The following is a 13868-nucleotide window of genomic DNA, read 5'->3' on the forward strand; positions in this document are numbered from 1 at the left end:
TCTGATTTGATCATCTCACACTTTACTTCTATTTGTCTCGTCTAGTTCTTTCAAAGATCACTAACAGAACAGCAGGGGCTGTTCCCCCCTGGCCTGATGCCGACATGGACTCCTCAGAACCAGAACAGTGCACTGAGTTTCCAAAAGTGACTGATAAAGGTGAAAGGGAACAGTGGAAAAATTCAAGCCTCCCGAATGCACATCTGGAGGAGTATCTTTAGGATTTAAATATTTTGCAATATGGGATGCCTGGGTGGCTCAGCAATTGGGTGTCTGCTTTTGGCTCAGGACATGATCTATCCCATAATGGGCTCCCCATGGGGAACCTGCTTCTCCCTCTGTCTAGGTCTCTACCTCTCTCTCTGTGTGTCTCTCATGAATAAATAAATAAAATCTTTAAAAAATAAATAAATACTTTGCATTAATGAATTAAGTATTCCCATTAACGAGGCTGGTGTCACAAAACTGTGTCCTTTCTCTTAATTACAAATCCCAGCCTCTTTATTCACACTGATTTCAGCTGTTTGAAGTTTCGTGTGCATTTTGCTCTCTGTCACAGTTTCACCTTCATTGTCCCGGGATAGCAAGGAATCAAGGGACAGGGCCAGTGTGTCCCTTAGTGAACCAGTGCTTGGTTTACTAAAGCAGTCAGGTATGCAGAACTCATCGTGCATGTTTCAAGGAAAACAGTAGTTTGTCTGGAAACAAACAAGAGTTCGGTGTTATTTTGCAACCTCCAGAGCTTCCTGGGTGTAATCTGAAACTGGCCCCTCTGAGGAGAGCAGGGAGAGACTGAATAAAGAGACAGAGGCAGCCCTCTCCAGGTTGGTAGATGGTAATTTTAATTAGCAATATAATTTACATATTAGGCTTGTCTTTGGTGGCCCAAGACAAATAGATTCCTGTACCTGCCTGCCAAATCTTAGAGGTTTATATAAAGGTCCTAACTGGGTTCAGTCCCATATAACGTCTAGATGGTGTCAACACCATCTCACTATCTCAAGGTTGTGTCCTTGGGGCAGCTTCTGGAAACAGGGGAGGTTAACAGCCATATCCCAAAGACAGGGGAGAGAGGGAGGACCTCTTGTTGCCAGGGTCCTGCTCACAAGTCAGCCAGTGACCACCTCCTCTCAATCACCTGCCCGACATTTGAGAAGAATCCATCTAATTAGAGACATAAAGGTTCGCCCTTGATCTCGTCAGATTCAAGGTCTAGAGTTCTAATTAGTAAATCATGGAATGGTCTTTATTCATTTCTGTAAAATTAGTAAGTGATTCCAGGGCACTGGGCAGTGAACCATGTGTTCTGGTATATTCCTCTTGTTATCCTTTATAAAGGTCATGAGGTCGCTATTCCCATCCCCACTCTTCAAATTTCTGAGATCTAGTGTTTTTACTGGCAGCTTGGCTATGTTGTACCACTCAGGTCTTTGTAACAGCCTGTTACAAGTTATAATGCACTGAGGAAAAAGTAACATTAAAAAGAAGGCAGAATTTTGTTATTTTGACAAAAACACATTTACATGATCCATAGCGTCTTCCATCAGCAGCAATAGTCTTCAGGCATTTAAACACTCAGAAAGAATTTCCACGGCCTAGGTATTTGATGCCTTATTTTCACGGAGGTAAACCATACATAAAGAAACCCACATATACCTGACACATACAGCTCAGGGAATCTCTGCAAACTATACATATAAAATCACGCTCCTGATGAAGGACTGAAACATTACCTGTGGTAAGCCAAGAGTATCTCCCATTTCTCCATCCTACTTACCGCGCCAGAGTACTGACTGTCCTGACTGAACAGCACAGATTAGCTTCTCCATCCACTGCCTAATCACTCTTGCTCTTCGTCTCTTCCAGCCAACCTCCCATCTAACTTCTTTCAGTGGGAAAATATACAAGCAGCACTGCTTTCAGATCTCTCATTCTTCCAACACTGCCACCAAAATACATTTTGAGAGTTAGATGACTAGATTTGAAAACAACTAGAGAAAGGGGTACTATCATAAGGGATATAGGCAAAATTCTATGATGACCCCCAAGATTCCGTCTTCTCCGGTGTGTAGACCTGTATAATCTTCCCTCCTTGAATATGAGGAGGACCTCTGAATATGGTGGAATTGCACTACAATGGGGAAGGAAAAATCCTTCCTCTACCTTTCAAGTTCTTCCAGCTGCTTTAAGAGTTAAATTGATGTGAGACAGATGAGTAAGAGGAAAAAACAACAACAACAGCAACAACCAAAGTTTTTTAAAAAATTTATTTAAATTCAATTTGCCAACATAAAGTATAACACCCAGTGCTCATCTCATCATGTGCCCTCCAAAGTTTATTATACGTGCCTGGAGGACCAAATCAAGAACTAAAGAAATGACCAAGGCAGGCAGTTTTTATACTTTTTAGATGAAGAAACAATAACTTTTTGAGGAATTGACAAAATAAAGAAAACAGATGTTAGGGAGCTTTACTTAAAGGAATTCTATGTGGAATTTGGATTGAGATTAGTAAAAACATAACAGGGTTGTTTATATAGCCTTCTCGCTCTTAAATTTTCCATCTCTTGTGATAAGAATTTCCTTTTACTTCTTAGTAGAGGGTATCTTTCATATGATTCATTCCTTGCTTTCAGGGAGACAGTAGAGGGTCTGTGGTCCGTGCACTAGCTGTTCCCCTAATAGCTTCAATTCAAAATAATCAGCATGTGACTGTGGTACATTTTGGGACAACCTGCCCTTGGCCCCTACACTGCCCTGATTAGATTACATTATATAACAAAGTAGAGGGGATTTTTCAGATATAATTAAGGTTCCTAATCAATGGGCCTTGAGTTATTAATAAAAAAGAGAAAGATTAGGTCTTACAGATACTGCTGCCTCGGAGCCACCTGTGTGGCCCAGCCATGGTCAACCCCACTGTGTTCTTCAACATTACCCTGGCCAGAAAGCCCTTGGGCCAAGTATCCTTCAAGCTGTTTGCAGACAAAATTCCAAAGACAGCAGAGAACTTTTGCACTCTGAGCACTGGGGAGAAAGGATTTGGTTATAAAGATTCCTGCTTTCAAAGGATTATTTTGCCACAGTGGTGACTTCATACACCATAATGGCACTGGCAGCAACTCCATCTGTGGGGAGAAGTTTAATGATGAGAATTTCATCCGGAAACCTATGGTCCTGGCATCTCATCCATCAGAGATGCTGGACCCAACATGAAAGGTTGCCAGTTTTTCATCTGCATTGTCAAGACTGAATGTGATGGCAAGTGTGTGGTTTTTGGCAAAGTGAGAGAGGGAAGGAACATTGTGAAAGCCGTGGAACACTTTGGGTCCAGGAATAGCAAGACCAACAAGAAGATCACTGTTGCTGACTGTGGACAAACCTAATAAATTTGACTTGTGTTTTATCTTAACCACCAGACTATTCCTTCTGTACTCAAGAGAGCACCCCTTCATCTCCATCTGCTTGAAATATACTATAACCATTGCACTCTCATTGCAGTTTTATGGGCTCCGTATTTTCCTTTCCCCTCCAAGTCTAGCTGGGTTGCATGCAGAGTTAGGTTTATGATTATGAAATAAAACCTAAACAATAACAGTGACAAAGAGGGTGACAGATAATCCTGGATGCGTCTGATGTAATCAAATGAGCACTTTGGACAAGGGACATATTCAGAGTAAGTGGGGCTCTCCTGCTGACTTTGGAGAAAATAAACAGCTATGATGTGAATGGCTTATGAAGAAGGTCCTGTGGCAGAGGTGTCCTCTAGGAACCTGGGGTCTGGGTTCCAAAACAACAAGGCTGAGGTTTGCCAACAATCAAGTGGGCGAGGAAGAGCCTCAGATGAAATTGCAGCCTTAGCTGATGTTGTGAATTTAGTCTACTGAGACATGCAGCAGAAAATACAGTTAAGCCGCATTCCCGACCCATTGAAACTATGAGATAATAAATTTGTTATCTTAAGTCATTAAATGTGTGGTAGTTTCTTATGTAGCAATAGAACACTAATATACCAGACTACGTGGATGTGGTATTTTCTTGACTGAAAGTTATTCAAGTAGATATTTTTTTCCCTTTAGGAGAAAGAATCATCATTATGCACTGTGATGCTCTTAATATCTCCAGTATCAACAAAAAGTGGTGAAATGAAGAGTGGTTTATTATGGTGGTTCAATCAGTTTAACCAGTTGTCAAATATTAGTTTTTAAGTGTCGTGGACACTTAAATGTTTGTTCTTGGCAATCTGACCAAAGTGGCCCATAGCTCTCAATTAAAAATTTCTATCACTTGGTTAAGCATACAACTCTTGATCTCACCTCAGGTCTTGGTCTCAGGTTGTGAGTTCAAGCCCTGGGTTGGGCATTATGCTGGGAATGGAGGAGGAGGAGGAGGTGGAGGAGGAGGAGGAGGAGGAGGAGGAGGAGGAGGAGGGGGAGGAGGGGGAGGAGGGGAGGGGGAAGAAGAAGGAAGAGAGGAAGGGGAAGGTGAAAGAGGAGGAGGGGAAAGAGGGAGAGGAGGGGGAGGAGGAAAGAATTTCTTACTTTCTAAAATCCTTCTTGCAATTTCACATCCAGTGCTACTTTCCTCTCTTCTCTTCATGCAGGTATATTACTTGCATTTCCTTACAGTTGATACAATGAGCATTATGGGCAAGAATCATTTTCCCCACTTACTTGCTACACCTTGTTTCATAATTTGACATTCATTTATTTACACATTTGTTTAATAATTAGGAAATTTAGTTGCTTAAGAAAATAAGGTGGGATAAAAGTAAGTAAAGAAGATCCCAGTAAGATCTTACCTGTGTCCTTTTCAAATATCTAAGAGTCTCATTAGTTATCACTGGAAAACAAGGTTTTCTTTTTTTTTTCATTTATTATCTCAGGAAAGCCGGACATTTAGAACTTTTCACATCTGAAGTTTACCCATTTCTATGCTGTCATTAACCATGCCATTATCACCCCCTATTCTTGACAATTCGTTAACTACATTTATAAGCCTTCATTAAACTTAGTATGACATGTTACTATTAGGTGCAAACATGAAGGGCAGCCTTTCCATTAGGGACTGATGCTATAGATGATCTAAGTAAGGAGATATTGACTATGGCACTTTGAAACCTGTTTGAAGAGATGAAAATCCTGGAATAGATTTTAGACCAAGACAGGTTTTAGAGCAAAGTCACATGTATTTCAGAAAATACTTCATCTGTATTTCAGAAGCTGTCCCAGGATATTTTGTGGTCCAAGCAAGAGATGTGTATATGGAAATGGATCTTAATGCTGTAGGATCAAGCGAAAAAGAGTGTAAGGAGAGATAAGGCCAGATGTATTGTGATGGACCCACTCAGCTGAGATTATGAATTCAATTTCTCCGTTAAGTACAGGAATGGCTCAAACAGTTTCAGAGGTTGGATGACCCAAACATGGGTTCCTACACTACATTTAGTTCCTATACTAAATGAGGTTGAAATGTCAAGAAATCCTCAGTATCCTATAGAGGCAGTTATGAAAGCTTGGAGATTGTGGGAATTCTAAAGTATTTACTATGTAGGATCTGCCCATGCCAACCAGAAGTATTCTACAACACAAGCCTTTCACTATAGCTTTGACAAATAAATTCATGAGTATAGCCCAGCATCCTAACACAGCTTTGTTGGAGTTCTTGCCTACAAATAAAAAATTGCATCAGGAGTTACTACTGTTGAACTGGAAGGCCTCAGTACAGTGGGAATAACTTGAATGACAGGTGCCAAGTGATGACACTTAATCACCAACTAAGCGGGGCATGATTGCCTTAATGAACATTTATCAAACAGTCTGACTCACAGAGATCTTCAGCATCGGCTAGTTGGTTATGGTTTTGTTTAACTGCTGTATATAAGAATCTACTGGGATTCCTGGGTGGCGCAGTGGTTTGGCGCTTGCCTTTGGCCCAGGGCGCGATCCTGGAGACCCGGGATCGAATCCCACATCAGGCTCCCGGTGCATGGAGCCTGCTTCTCCCTCTGCCTATGTCTCTGCCTCTCTCTCTCTCTCTCTCTCTCTCTGTGACTATCATAAATAAATAAAAATTAAAAAAAAAAGAATCTACTAAAGTCTCACTTGGTCTGGAAAAGGAGAAACATTCCAGGCCGTGTGAATATACACCCGACTTGAATCACTCAAGCGCCATGGATAATTGTGGATCCTTAAACATCCCCAGACATGACCTGGTTCTGTGGCCCAGAGAACCTTGAATGATGGGAAAGATAGATCCCCATGGAGAAACTCTACTACATTGCCAAGAACATAACAGTGATAATCTTCCCGCAGCCATCCCCGGAGGGACCCGCAGTCACTTATTATGGAGACTGTGTAGTGGACAAAGGGACATAATCAGTCTTCTCAGAGACTCACGGTCATTGGCTCTGAGCTGACAATAATTCCTGGAGACCCAAAGTCGCACTATGCATCACCAGGCAGACTAGGAACTTATTAGGCTAAGTTAGATGATCAATAAAGTTTTATCTCAGGTCCATGGTTTCTTCCAAGAAATCCACTATCATTTAAGAATTGTAGATAACTTGTTTAACTCTGGCTGCTTTTAAGATATTTTGCTTTCATTTTTACAAACTTGATTATAACTGGTCTGGATATAAACATTTTTGAGTCTATGCTGCTTAGAATTCTCTGAGCTTTTGAAGCTACTAGTTTGAATTTCACCAAATCTGAGACATTTCCAGTTATCATTACTTCAAAACTTCTGTAAGATTTCACAGGCAAAATTGATACAGAGTTCACCTTCCTACTCTATTTTACTCATAACAAAACTATAAATGAGAGGCAAGAGGTAGTTGGTGGGGGTTACCAGCCATGTCAGGGTGTTCTAAAATTCAATATTCTCAGTTTCTCCTTCCTCCCTCCCTCCCGCTCTCCTATATGGGTAACAATTTAGTCATGTGTTTCTCATTTTAAGTTACTTTCTGCTTAAGATTCTAGATTCAATTTAAATTTCTCAACTCCATTCTAACTTTTCCGAGGGAAGCACAGAAGAACACTTACGTTGAGAATCCAAATTCCAGGCTCTCTGTAATCACTAGTTTTGTGTGTCAACTTAACTGATCTAAGGGATGCCCACATAGCTGGAAAAACTGAATTTGTCTCTGAGGGTGTTTCTGGAAGAGAATAGCCTTTGCTCAATAGACTGAGTAGGGATGCCCTGTCACCAATCTGCTAGGGGCGCTCCTGGAACAAAAAGGCAAAGGAAGGCTGAATTCCTTCTCTCTTCTTGAGCTGGCAAGTGAATCCGCTCCAGCTCTCCATCCTGGCAGCTCCTGGTTCTCAGGCCCTCAGACTTGGGTACGTAAACAAGGAACCCCTCGGTTGTCAGGCCTTTGGACTCCTACCGGACACTACCACTGGCTTTCCTGGTTCTCTAGCTTGCAGACAGCAGACTGTGGGACTTCCCTGCCTCCAGAATGGAGTGAGCTAAGTCCAATCATTTCTCTCTCTCTCTCTCCAGAGAGACAGATACAGATACATAGATATAGATATTTCCTGTTGATTCTCTTTCTCTGGAGGATCCTGACTAACACACTATCCTAACCATTTTTGTTACCAACCACACATCTCCGTATCTATCTGGATACTTTCTATTTTAATGCTCATTAAGTCTCTTCTTTATAATTAATTTTAAAATGCTATTCTTAACTTCATTTCCAAGCTCTTACATCCTTTCCTTTTGGGTCCATTACCCATGACCAGTTCAGGGAGTGCTTATTTTGTCTTGTTCTCCATGATAGAAAAAGATGTCATAGGGAAGTTACAAAACTAAGATAAATAGCATAATCTTGGCCTTCCAACACCCACAGTTATATAAAGGAGTTAAGCTCCTAAACATATTACAATATAGCATAATAACACAGATCAGTTATTTAAAACTGTGTTGACATGATCCAACAAAACCAAAGGGAAGTTTAGTAGGGAAGTAAGAGACTTCCTAGTTGTAGCAAGAACCGTGTATCTACTCCCTTATCTATTTGGGGGCTTCATACCTGTCACCTCCCAGGTGATACTCAAGCACCCTGGCCTGTCTGCAGCAAGAATCCTGAGAGGTCGATAAAGCCACAAGCCCTTACCCCTGATGTGTTCTCTTAGTAATTTTTAATCCTCTACTGAGCCCCCTCGTGCCTCTTGGCTCTGAGTTCTCCTTGCCTGTGCTGTATTCTGAATTGAGCTCAGTGTCTCCTTGTGTAAAATCCCAGGGCAGGGTTTCCCTGTACCATCCACAGTGGTCCTGAATAAAGTCTGCCTCACCACCTTGAACAAGCATCAGTGAATATTTTCTTCTCTAACATTAGCTACAGGTATACTGGGAACTTGCTAAAAATACTTAAGGAACACTTCAGAAGAATCTCTTTGAGTTAAGTACTGGTTTCAATCCCCAATTTTGAATGAGGACATACAGGCACAGACAGATTGCCTGAGGTGCCAATGAGACATCTAAAGGCAAAAGGAAAAAACAATTATCTTCCCTGGTGCAAAAGACATACTTTCCACCCTCCCTTTCCTTAGAGTGTTTTCTATAAAAAGTACAACAACAAAATAACTTGTAAATTTTTCCTTGGCCCCTTTGAGATACGTGTAAGTTTTTTTAAAAACCTAAATAAAGCTCTTGCCAGTTGTCACCTTTTGCAACATCACCCTGAAAAGAGTGCTCTTTTCTCCCAGTTTCTATGGGAGATTAAAAGCCCAACTCCAGGAGGACCTGATTCCAAAAGGCAAAACTCTATTCTGTCATGAAGATGAAGAAATTTATCTTTTAAATACAACCAATTCATTTACACAGTGACCCCCAGATCAGATGAATTTTGGTGGTTCTATGTGTGACAAATACATAGTACTGTGAAGACTTCTTATTGAGGGCAAACTATCATTTATCATGAGAACATGTATGTAATGGATTCCATCTGCTTGGCTGTATAAAAAATGAGCTTTTTTTCTGTTCTTGCAATCTCTTTAGTGGATTGGCTGTGATGCTCATCACATTATGGTTTAATGCCTTTTCAATAATAAAATTGTTTTCCTTCTCTTTTGCTTTTATAGAGAGTCTTATGGCTTGGCAGGACATTTTGTTTCTAATTATCATTTTCCAACACACATAGAGGAGGAACACTTGAATCAAGGATTGAACCCAGAGAATCTGACACAATCTCACTGCCAACCATCACTCCCTTCCCATTCGACATATGTCCTTCTGGTCATTATCTCTTTCAGTGTGTTCTTCCTCAGCACCACTGCCAAGTCCCCTAGCCTCTGCCCACATCTTTCCCTCTGCATCTAGATGTAGAGGCATTTCTACCATTAGTGGCAGCTCTGGAGTTTCATGTGGATTCCACTGATTCCCACGGTAGGGAAAGGGAAATATTTCCTTCAACCCTTCAAATTCTTCCAGATGGTTTATGAATTAAATCGACAGGAGACAGATTAACGGGAGAAGAAAATGAATGTTTTATTATATGTGCCCTGAGGTGTAATAATGAAACTGAGACCCAAAGAAATGACCAAGACAGGTGGTTTCTATACTTTTGAGACAATGAGACAATAAATCTGCAAGGATTTGACATTACAAAGAAAACTTAACTTTGGGATCTTCAATTAATAAGGAATTCTAAACAATTTAGGCTTGGGTAGTAATGAATAGAGAGTGATAAGGGGTGTTTATATAACTTCTTATCTCAAAATTTCCTATTTCTGGTGGATATGGATGTGTCTTTACCTCCTGGTACAGCGAGGATGCCTTTCTGGCAGATTTATTTCCTGCTTTCAGGGGAATGGAGAAAGGTCTGAGTGTCCTGGTTACACAAGCTGTCTCTTAAGTAACTTTTATTTAAAACAATCAGTATACCAAAATTGCATACCTTGGGGCAACCTGTCCTTGGCCCTCACGCTGACTAAGTCACAAGTGATGGTAGACAGTTAATGAGTTACTGGGCTTCTATTGCTATCCTTTCTCTTATGTAAAATGACAATGAAAAGACCTACCTCAGAGAGTATTTGTGGGCTTCCAGGAGAGGTTCTAGAAAGACAGTCAAGAAATATTGCCTATGTATGTTCTCTGTGAATAAAAGAAAAATCTTTCCCAGTCTTAAGGAAATAACAGGACAGAGTGGCTTATACCAATGGACCACATGTGCATTTCTTGGCATGGAGCTGTGTGACTCAGAATCTCTAGCTCATTCCTAGGGCAGGTCTGGGTCAACACGACCTGGATGGCATACCTGATAAAAGCATGAAAGCTTTGTACTTCTCTGACATTCACCAGTTCTACAAGTAATTAACAAGTCCAATGTCTCCAAGGAATACCTCCTTTTCTTTTATTGCTCTTTGTAATGTTAAGACAAAATACTGTTTAAAAACAGGCATTTGCTAACAAACTCTGTTAAGCTTTGTTTAAAAGTGAAAATGAGTTCCTTCTCTGCTTCCGCCTTGTCCCCTGCTCTGTGTACACAGTCTGACTCCTATAATGCCAGGGATAGCTTTAGGTCAGCACAGAACTCAGAGTTGTATTCTCTGTCTACAGGTTTATCTATGATACATCCTGATTAGGCATCACTGGTTGGTGATGTATAAACCTTGTCTTTATTCTTCTTATCATCTTTCCCTTGACTGGCACAAATTATTTCTATCCAGGTCCAGTGCTCTCTCTCTCTCTCTCTCTCTCAAATAAATAAGTCAAAATTGATTGATTAATTAATTAATTAAGAAAGAAAGAAAGAAGGGAAGAAAGAAAGAAACTAAGCACTTGGAGCCACAACTCTAGCCAGCCAGCAAAAGTCAGCAAGCATACATGGTCTGCACTGGAGTCACCATACACAAGACCCCTGCTTCAACTTTAGGAGAAGTAGCCATTTCACCTAATTCATAGAATCTAATACTGAAAGTCAAGCAAAATAGGGAGACACAGGAATGTGCTCCAACAGAAAGAAAAATGAGAGAAGTAACAACCCATACCACAGAAATGAAAAAGATTATAAGAGAATACTGTAATGAGTAAGGACATTGAATATGGTACATCTGTACTCATTTCTTTACTTGGAATAGATGTATTCTGATTTTCTATCTCTCCCAGGTTCAGGTTTGGAATATTGGGTGTTTTCAGGAGTTTATCCGTTTCTTCTAGGTTGTCGGGTTTGTTGGTGTATAATTTTTCATTTGCAACTATGTGAATGGATCTAGAGGTTATTATGCTAAGTGAAATAGTTTACCAAGAAATACAAATGTTATATGATTTCATTTATAGATAGGATCTTTAAAAATGAATAAAGAAGAAACTGGTGGTAGCTAGAGGGGAGGGGTAGGGGTTGGGCAAAATGGGAGAAGTGGGAGGGAGATACAGGCCTCCAGTTATGGAGCAAGTCAGCGGAATAAAGAGCAGAGCATAAAGAATACAGTGAGTGATATTGCAATAACCATTGCATATGGACATATGGCAGCTACATTAGGTGCACATAGCATAATGCTATGTTCGACTTGTCAAATCACTCAAGTGTACACCTGAAACTAATGTAACATTTGTGCCAACCATACTAAAAGAGAAAAAGAAAAAGAAAGGAAAGAAAGAAAGAAAGAAAGAAAGAAAGAAAGAAAGAAAAGAAAAGAAAAGAAAACCAACCCAAAGAAAAAAAAAGTAACCATTGCAAGATCATGACCATGGAACTGAAGGATGCTTCTCCACTCCCAGCTCCTCACTCTTTGGGAAAATACACTATCCCTTCAGGGAGTGACATTTCTCTTTCTTGTCAGCTCCCTGGTACACAAGCTATCTCTAATGAACTCCACCTGTTTTCTTTGTCTCGAGGTTAACGTTCATTTCTATGACATCGAGACTCAAGAACCTGGCCTTGGAGGCCCAGTAACAAGAGTACAAGACAAACAGTGAACTCCTCCCTCAACAAAAGTAAACCTAGTAATAGAAAACTTGAAGAGAAGATCTTCAGGTCCTAGGACTTGGTAAGGAGCTCTTAGACATGATACCAAAACCACTATCTATGAAAGAGGATTGATGAATTGAATTGACCATCAAAAAAATAAAGACTTTTGCTCTGTGAAAGAGTGCTGAGAAGATTAAAAGGCAAACCTTTGACTTGAGGAATCTTGACAAACATATTCAACAAAGGACCATTCTAGATATAGAAATAATATTCAAAACTCAAGAGTGGAAAGATGAATAATCCAACTAGAAAATGTGCGATAGATGTGAAATACTTCAGTGAAGAGGACATACAGACGGAAAGCTAACATGTGACAAGATGTGCAATATCACTAGTTTCCAGATACATACAAATTAAGATGAGGTATTACTGCATATCTATGAGAACAGCAAAAATGAAAAATAGTGACAATACAAATGTTGGCAAGGATGCTGACAACCTGGATATTTATCTATTGCTGGTGGGAAGATTATTTGATAGGAGAGAGAGAGAGAGAGAGAGAGAGAGCACGAGTGGGGGGAGGGCAGAGGGGGGGGGCAAAGCAGGCTTCCCACTAAGCAGAGAGCCTGATGCAGGGACTTGAAGATCTAGGATCATGACCTGAGCCCAAAGCAGATGCTCAACAGACTGAGTCACCCCTAATGAACTAACTATTGATGTATGCAACAGTTTAGTTAGATCTCAAGGGCATTATGCTGACGGAAAAAAATCTCTGAGGTCATATAGTGTATGGCACTCTCTATATATGTATATTTACACACATACATTCATATGTAATATTGTTTTGTAGTCTTGAATAGGCATGGCATTGCTAGGGTTAAATAACTGCATCTATAAAGAAATGAATCCTATTCTCACCCCAGTCCCAAGCTGCCCCAGTCCCCCATCACCATCAAGATTTCACTTTTATCCCGTGTACCCACCTGGAATTTCTTTATACAAACACAAATAAACACATACAAATATAGAACTCAAATGGTCAGTGATCATACCTTCCATGGAATGTTTGTCACCATGGTGGCGCCCTTCCCATTGGTAAGTCCCTGGCAGGTGGTTGGCTCACTGCTGGTCTGAGAAATCCCAGGCCATATGTACTCCTGTACCAGGAGCCCCTCAGACTGTATCTTCCCAAAGGTGAAGGTGTTTTGTTATCTAGTGTGCTCACGTGGCCTCCTTTCTCAATACTCCATCTTTTCCAGGGCAGTGACCACAACGCCAACACTTGGCCTGCAGACACCTACAGTATTTGTTGAATTGAGCTTGATGGAGTGAGAACAGCTGAGTTAACTTGAATATCAGAGCTTAGAACAGCTTTTTTATAGCCATGGAGATTAGAAAGACTAGGGGAAAGACACAAAAAAAGATGAATTAGAAGGGGGACACTTTGTCCCCTTTGCTGGCAATTTCCACAAAGGGTGGTCTCCTCTGCCTAGGCCTTGTATCAAGCGGTTCTCCCTGGTTTGGGCCGGTAAGAGATGCTTCCTTTCTCAAGGCCATGTAATTTCTCACAAAAATGTATATAGTTAGTGCTAGTCAATGTTTTCTATACTACATATTTCAAATAATATTAAAGGCAGTGTAGTTTTGTTGTTCAGCTTGTTTATCTGTTAAGTGAGAGGTTTTGGTTCAAGACCTTATGAGATTCTAAAAAAAAAAAAAAAAAAGACCTTGTGAGATTCTAGTTCTACTTCTTAATGGAATTTCCTTCCATCTCTCATTCCCCCCACTGTGTCTTCAGGTCCCCCTTGCTTGCTTGCTTGCTTTCCTTTTTTCTTGTCAAGTCTTCATTGCCTTCATCAGGTAGTTCCAGAACTGACTTACCAGCATTCAGATAATCAGCAGTAACAGTAGTGTCTCTAGGGGTCTTTTATAAGATGAATAAGAAGAGTGATAG

This window comes from Vulpes vulpes, chromosome 12, assembly GCF_048418805.1.
Source record: "Vulpes vulpes isolate BD-2025 chromosome 12, VulVul3, whole genome shotgun sequence".
NCBI classification, from domain to species: domain Eukaryota; kingdom Metazoa; phylum Chordata; class Mammalia; order Carnivora; family Canidae; genus Vulpes; species Vulpes vulpes.